Genomic DNA, 8470 nt, shown 5'->3' on the forward strand with positions numbered 1-8470 from the left:
TTGTTATTATTCTACTAATTTAACATATAAATGATAAGTTGTTATATTTGTTGACATTATTTGATATTCTCTTGATATTATCAATTTTTACAACAAAGCTCATAGGGCCTAGAAACCCTATAAATACATATAGTATTTCACCAGAAAATACACACAATTCTTTTGTACTCTCTCTTTTATTTATTAAGATTATTAGACTACCTCTAGTCTCATTAAGGCTAACAAAACCGAGTTTCCCTTTAATGTAATATAGAGAAAAAAACATAGTTCAAATATTAGGAAATGGTGCATACTAAGCTTAAATTATATAGCTAGCCTTGCTAGGAAAAATACTAAAAACAATGCAAGTGGGGGAAATGTAATAAAAGTAAAAATGCAAAATGCGAAACATGAAGATGTATTGTTCATTTGGACAAAGCTACTTCTAAGTATGCAAAAATCACTTACGCACATTTGATCCTAATTATGTAAATAGAAATGAATGACAAAGCAAAACTATTGCAAGAAGAAGAAATATGCATGAAAATCTATAATAGCCTAATCTAAAACGCTAATCAAAATCATATGGTAGACACAAAACTGTGATTTAAACAAACTTAAAACGATGGAGCGAGATAACAATGTCAAGTAAATCATATACACATCCAAAACTATTCTAGTGAACGATCATGAATTCATCTACACTCGAGAAGACCTCTCGAAAAAGTTATGCCCACTTTGGGGTCAACCGGTTTCCAAGAGAAAACAATAATCTATGCATATTCACAATTCCTTGATCAATACACCATCATCTCACCGTGTAAAAAACCATAAATAAAAAAAAATCAACCCAAAAATTAACTAGACTACAAGAGACAAATAACACTACAACCCAGATTGAACCCCAAGACCACCCAACACGCTCTTGATTTGGCTAAGATTCCTTCCTGCATGTGTATCTTCGGGACACTCTTCAATCTCTTCTTGGTGGTCTCGCCCTCGTGCTTCCATTGCGCATTAGCTTTTCCCTCTTCTCTCGAACTAGGTTCTTCGACGCTAAGTTTCTCCTCGAGAAAGATCAATTGGGTCTCAACTAGTCAGACTTCTAAATGGGCTCATGTCAATTAAGAGAAGCTATGCATATTGACCATCCATGATTTAGTTGACCATGAGCATCTTGCAATAAAAACAAAGTTGAGCAAAGGGGTAAAAGTTCAATTCAGCAAAAGAAAAGGGTATCCTGACAAAAGTGTTTAATAAAAAGAGAAACTTTAAAAGTTCACATTTTATTTACACATAAACCTATTAAAATAAAACTTTTACCACATTTTTAAGAGAACTCTATTTTTCTAAACAACCAAATGAAACTAATTATTAAAGATAAAAACAAATTTAATAAGATTAACAAGACATTCTTATAAAAGAAAAACTGACAAAAATAGGATTTTATCAAAGATTCAAAACTCTCTTATTGATTTGAGTGTCAGAGAGTCTTTTGCAGATGAATTTCTTCTTTAAACACTTTGTTTAAATATATTAATATATTAATTTCACTTTAAGTGCATGTATCACTACTTTATTCAATTAAAATGATAATTAATCTATCAAAACTTCTTAAAGTTGAGAATTAAATTTAGTGATTTTAACATGTCCAAATTGTGGTTTAATTAATTAAAGTTGTTAGATAAGCCACATGTTTCTATTTAATGAATTGAAATAGGTCTTAATGTATTAAAACTATTAACTATATAATCAAGCAATCACAATAATGAAATAGAAATAATTTTGCTTCCAAATATTTTACTTTTCCTAACATTGAGATAAACATGATTAGTTGGAAACAAAATTATTTTTGTAGTTTTTTTACTAAGATAATGACTTTAAGATCTTAGATTGAGAGGGTCACAAAGGATGTCAGCATTTCTTTCCCGTATCATATTTTAAGCTAAACATTTTCCAAGCGATCTTCTTTTTTAACTCTGTATTTGTGTTTGTTAAGTTCTTGATAATAATTACTAAAGGTGTGGTCATGGTCTCACAAGTAGTAAGAAATCTCATAAGGTTCGTGATCTTGTGATGTATTGTTAGAATTAATTGACGAATTAATTCTATTAGTGCTCATTTTGACGAATTAATTCTATGATGGGTCCAACCCAATTGTGATTTAATAAAATATAAAGACTTATTGGTTATTATTATTGAAAGTGATAATAAAATAAAATAAAGATAAAGATAAAATAAAAACCAACTTGATGAACGATGGTTTATAAAAGGAATTAGGGTTTTATCTTTGACCATAAGGTTCTTTTAACAATAACCCATCAAGAACGTGTGAGAAGAGAAAGAAAAACAAAAAGATAGATTGGAAAACGGTGATTGATTGAAAAGCACACAAGATTACAAATTTGAAGAACGCATATTCACAAGATCTCTCATGAATCAAGGTTAGTGCTCTATTATGTTTTATCGTGAGAATTATAAATCTTAAAGATCCTTTATTAGTTTTACATGTGGTATCAGAGCATGGTTGTAGGATTTGTGATTCTCCTTTTATGATGTTTGTTTCCAATTTTTATGAACCCTAATTAAAGTTTTAAGGGTTATTTTGTTTTTCGTTACTCAAACTCCATCCCGTTATGCTGCCATTTATCGGAATTGTTTGTGTGTTTTACTGTAACATGTTTTTATTTTTTGGCACTGAATAAAAAAAATAAGTAAATAAAAAAATCGTTCCTGTGCACGTGAATGTGGAGTAAATGACATTGAATGAAAGGCTTAAAAATCGTTACTGTTTGAAATGAAGCACTGAACGTGTGAAAATTGGAATATAATGTGATAATGGCATAAAAGTACTACCGTGAACGTGTGAAAATTGGAGGTTTTTCAATTTCATAATGAGTGAACCGTGTGATTACTTGGTTTGTTAAAATTAAAGTTTAATATTTTTATTGGATTATATTACCAATAAAATTAATATTAATTATTTTATATATATATATATATATAAATAATTAATAATTTTATTTTAATTTACAATAATATTTATGTTTGTTATTGTTAAATTAAAATTAATGAGGATGCTATATAAAGTTTATAGCAATTGAATGTGTATTTATTTATTTGAAATCAATTATGATAAATTTTGTTCATCACCAAAGTGACCAAAATTTTAAAGTTTTTGTGATTTCAAATTATTAATGTTTTTATTTCAATTACCTATAGTATGGATGCTAATTTATGAATAATTAAATTTATGGGTTAATTGAAATTCATTAATTATAAGACATTTAAGGATCGCTCAAAAGTTGATTAATTGTTCTCATAATTAATGAACATGATTGTAGATAATTTTGTATGCGTCACTAGTTTTATTTATATACCCAAAGGTAGTAGGTGATTCTAGTTGATGCATATTTTAATTATCAATAATGTTATTATATGATTAACATCATTAGGTTTATATTTGTGTATTAGTGGATCTCCCAAAGGAGAACATTAATATGCATAGAATGATTGTTTATATCTGAATATGTTTTTACGTTTAGTTTTATGACTCAAAGCATTAATGTTAGGCATGTGTTAATTATAGTTTCTGTTCCGGTATCTTTACACTCGCATGCTTTGTCTGTTCCAGTCTTTAATGGGTTGAATTTCCCTGACTGGAGTGAGCAAGTCCAATTTCACTTAGGTGTGTTGGATCTTGATCTAGCTTTTCAAGTTGAAAAGCCGACTGCTATCACGGATGCTAGTAGCAATGAAGAGAAAGCCCATTACAAAGCTTGGGCAAGATCAAACAGACTTAGCTTAATGTTTATGAGAATGAGCATAACAAGCAATATAAAGTCAGCTCTTTCCAAAACTGATGACGCAAAAGAATTTATGAAATTTGTGGAAGAGCGCTCCCAAACTGCTGATAAGTCTCTCGTTGAGACACTGATGAGTACGTTAACCACCATGAAGTTTGACGGCTCACGTACCATGCATGAGCATGTGATCGAGATGACAAATATCGCAACAAGACTTAAGTATTTAGGAATGGTAGTGGATGAAGGTTTTCTCGTGCAGTTCATTCTGAACTCATTACCGTCTGAGTATGGTCCGTTCCAGATGAACTACAACACCATGAAAGACAAGTGGAATGTGCATGAATTGCATAGTATGCTAGTTCAGGAGGAGACCCGACTGAAGAACTTAGGAAGCCACTCTATTCAGTATGTGAAGAATCAAGTAGCTGTTGGAAAGAAAGTTGCTAAGAAACATGGAAAGGGTAAAGGACCACTAAAGATTGATGAGTCCTCAACCAAAATCCAGAAGAAAAATGACAAATGTCATTTTTACGGGAAGTCTGGACATTTCCAGAATGACTGCATAAAGCGTAGAGCTTAGTTCGAAAAGAAAGGTGAGCATAATGCTTACGTATGTTTTGAATCAAACTTAACTGAAGTTCCCCATAATATGTGGTGGATTGATTCTGCATGTACGACTCATGTTTCTAATGTGATGCAGGGATTTCTTACAACCCGAACCATAAACCCAAATGAGAAGTTTGTCTTCATGGGCAATAAAGAGAAAGTTCCAGTGGAAGCGGTCGAGACTTATCGTCTAATCCTCGACATTGGATATCACTTAGACCTTATGGATACTTTTTATGTACCTAGTATCACTAGGAATTTAATTTCTTTTTCTAATCTTGATATTGCTGGATATTCTTTTAAGTTTGGGAATGGTTGTTTCAGTTTGTTTAAGCGTACTTTTATGATTGGATCTGGTACACTTTTTGATGGTTTATATAAATTGAATTTGGATAATTTATATGCTAAAACTCTTATGACTTTGCATCACAATGTTAGCACTAAACGTAGTTTAGTGGATGAACGATCTGCTTACTTGTGGCATAAACGTTTGGGACATATTTCCAAAGAAAGAATGCAAAGATTAGTAAAGAATGAAATCCTTCCGGATTTAGATTTTACTGATCTGAATGTGTGTGTGTGGATTGTATTAAAGGCAAACAAACTAAACACACAAAGAAAGGAGCCACGAGAAGCACTCAGCTTCTTGAAATCATACACACCGATATATGTGTTCCGTTTGATGTAAATTCTTTCAATAAAGAGAAGTACTTCATCACCTTTATTGATGATTTTTCGCGTTATGGACATGTCTATCTAATGCATGAGAAATCTCAGTCAGTAAATGCCTTGGAAGTTTATATAAATGAAGTGCAAAGGCAATTAGACAGAAAGGTGAAAATCGTAATGTCTGATAGAGGTGGTGAGTATTATGGAAGATATGATGAAAGTGGACAACACCCTGGTCCGTTCGCTAAGTTCCTTAAGAAACATGGTATTTGTGCTCAATACACAATGCCATGCACACCACAACAAAATGGTGTATCAGAAAGGCGTAATCGAACCTTAATGGATATGGTTAGGAGTATGTTAAGTAATTCATGTTTACCTATATCATTGTGGATGTATGCTTTAAAGACTGCCATGTATTTGTTGAACAGAGTTCCTAGTAAAGCTATTCAAAAGACTCCTTTTGAGTTATGGACGAATAGGAAACTCAGTTTGAGACACTTGCATGTTTGGGGTTGTCAGGCAGAAGTAAGAATATATAATCTACAAGAAAAGAAACTGGATGAAAGAACAATCAGTGGATTTTTCATTGGTTATCCAGAAAAATCAAAAGGGTATATGTTTTACTGTCCTACCCGTAGTACAAGAATCGTTGAAACTAGAAATGCTCGGTTCATTGAGAATGGTGAAACCAGTGGGAGTGAAGCTTCACGAAATGTGGAGATTAAGGAAGTTAGAGTTCAAGTTCTTATAGCTAGTACTTCTTTATCAAGAGTTATTGTTCTACATGTTGTAGAAACTCACAACAATCAAGAAGAACAACAAATTAATGATCTTGAGGTTAATAAAGCACCGATAGTAGAACAACCACAAGAAATAGTATTAAGAAGATCTCACAGAGATAGAAAGTCTGCTATTTCGAATGACTATGTGGTTTATCTACAAGAGTCAGAAAATGACTTAAGTATTGATAATGATCCAATTTCTTTTTCAGAAGCCATTAATGGTGATAATTCTGATAAGTGGTTAGATGCCATGAAAGATGAGCTTAAATCAATGGCACATAATGACGTATGGGACCTTGTAGAATTGCCAGAAAGATGCAAGAGAGTTGGATGTAAATGGATCTTTAAGACTAAGCGTGACTCTCAAGGCAATATTGAACGTTACAAGGCCCGTCTTGTTGCCAAAGGTTTTATTCAGAAAGACGGCATTGACTATAAGGAAACATTTTCATCTGTTTCTAAGAAAGATTCTTTTAGAATTATCATGGCATTAGTAGCTCATTATGATCTTGAGTTGCATCAAATGGATGTCAAAACTGCTTTTCTGAATGGGGATTTAGAAGAGGATGTCTATATGGACCAACCGGTGGGGTTTGCTAAAGAAGGAAAGGAGCACATGGTGTGTAAACTTAAGAGATCGATATATGGACTTAAGCAAGCTTCTCGGCAATGGTATCTTAAGTTCAATGATACTATTGTGTCCTTTGGATTTAAAGAAAACATCGTTGATCGGTGTATATATCTGAAGGTCAGTGGGAGTAAGTTTATAATTCTGATTTTGTATGTTGATGATATCTTGCTTGATCTTGGTCTATTAAGTGGGACTAAGAGGTTTCTCTCTAATAACTTTGAAATGAAAGATATGAGTGAGGCATACTATGTGATAGGAATAGAAATATTCCATGATAGATCACAAGGAATCAGAATGCATATATTAATACAGTTTTAGAGAGATTCAGAATGGATAAATGTTCAGCATCTCCCATTCCAATACAGAAAGGAGACAAGTTTAGTCTCATGCAATGTCCAAAGAATGATTTGGAACGGAAACAGATGGAAAATATTTCTTATGCATATGTTGTTGGGAGTTTGATGTATGCTCAAACCTGTATGAGGCCAGATATTAGCTTTGCAGTTGGTATTATTGGTAGATACCAAAGTAATCTAGGTCTGGAGCATTGGAAAGCTGCAAAGAAAGTTTTAAGATACCTACAAGGAACAAAGAATCACATGCTTACTTATAGAAAATCTAATCACCTTGAGGTGATAGGTTATACAGATTCAGACTTTGCCGACTGTGTGGATACAAGAAAGTCTACATTTGGTTATGTGTATCTTTTAGCCAGAGGAGCGATTTCATGAAAAAGTGCGAAACAGTCTGTCATTGTTGCATCCACCATGGAAGCTGAATTTGTGGCATGCTTTGAGGCCACAGTTCAGGCTAATTGGTTGCGAAACTTTATTTCAGGACTTGGAGTAGTTGACAGTATTTCGAAGCCGTTGAAAATTTATTGTGATAATTTCGCAGTAGTCTTCTTTTCTAAAAACGACAAGTATTCTAAAGGTGCTAAACATATGGAGTTGAAATACTTTGTCGTTAAAGAAGAAGTTAAGAAACGTAAAGTGTCAATAGAACATATTAGCACAGATCTTATGATTGTTGACCCTTTAACAAAAGGGTTACCGCCCAAATTGTATGTTGGTCATGTAAAAAATATGGGCATTATGTCTACTAGTGAATGTTAAATGTTGAATGTTAATGTTTTTAATGTTTATGTGACACTTTGAGCTCCCTAATGTATAAATTTCTAAAATCTGTGTTTTCTTCTTTATGTTTATGCATGCAAATTATGATGAAGAAAACAAATTATGTTATGTTATTGCTTTGTAAAATGACATTATGTTTGAACCCATTATGGACTTCTCGTTTTTAAGGTCATATTAAGGAGAAAGGGATGATATAGTAGTACATGGAAGGGATAATGTCGATCAAATGATGTGTGACCGCCATGACTCTTATTATTTATGTATCTTTAATTATGAATAATGATGGAACCAATTTATGCAAGGTCTTTTAATGCGCATTATGTTTATGTATTAAATCACATAATGTTATGGCATAATATGAGTCAAGTGGGAGAATGTTAGAATTAATTGACGAATTAATTCTATTAGTGACTCATTTGAAATATTATGATGAGCCCAACCCAATTGTGATTTAATAAAATATAAAGACTTATTGGTTATTATTATGGGAAGTGATAATAAAATAAAATAAAGATAAAGATAAAGATAAAATAAAAACCAACTTGATGGACGTTGGTTTATAAAAGGAATTGGGGTTCTGTCTCTAGCCATAAGGTTCTTTTCACAGTAACCCATCAAGAACGCGTGAGAAGAGAAAGAAAGGTAAAGAGATAGATTGGGAAACGGTGATTGATTGAAAAGCACACAAGATTACAAATTTGAAGAACGCATATTCACGGGATCTCTCATGGATCAAGGTTAGTGCTCTATTATGTTTTATCGTGAGAATTATAAATCTTAAAGATCCTTTATTAGTTTTACATGTATGACCTTTTCTTGTTTTCTTGAGATGTTTTTGTAAAAATTAAGAAATTAAAA

The sequence above is a fragment of the Vigna unguiculata genome, chromosome 3 (assembly GCF_037176805.1).
Source record: "Vigna unguiculata cultivar grain cowpea cultivar isolate G323 ecotype 2 chromosome 3, ASM3717680v1, whole genome shotgun sequence".
Classification (NCBI taxonomy): Eukaryota; Viridiplantae; Streptophyta; class Magnoliopsida; order Fabales; family Fabaceae; genus Vigna; species Vigna unguiculata.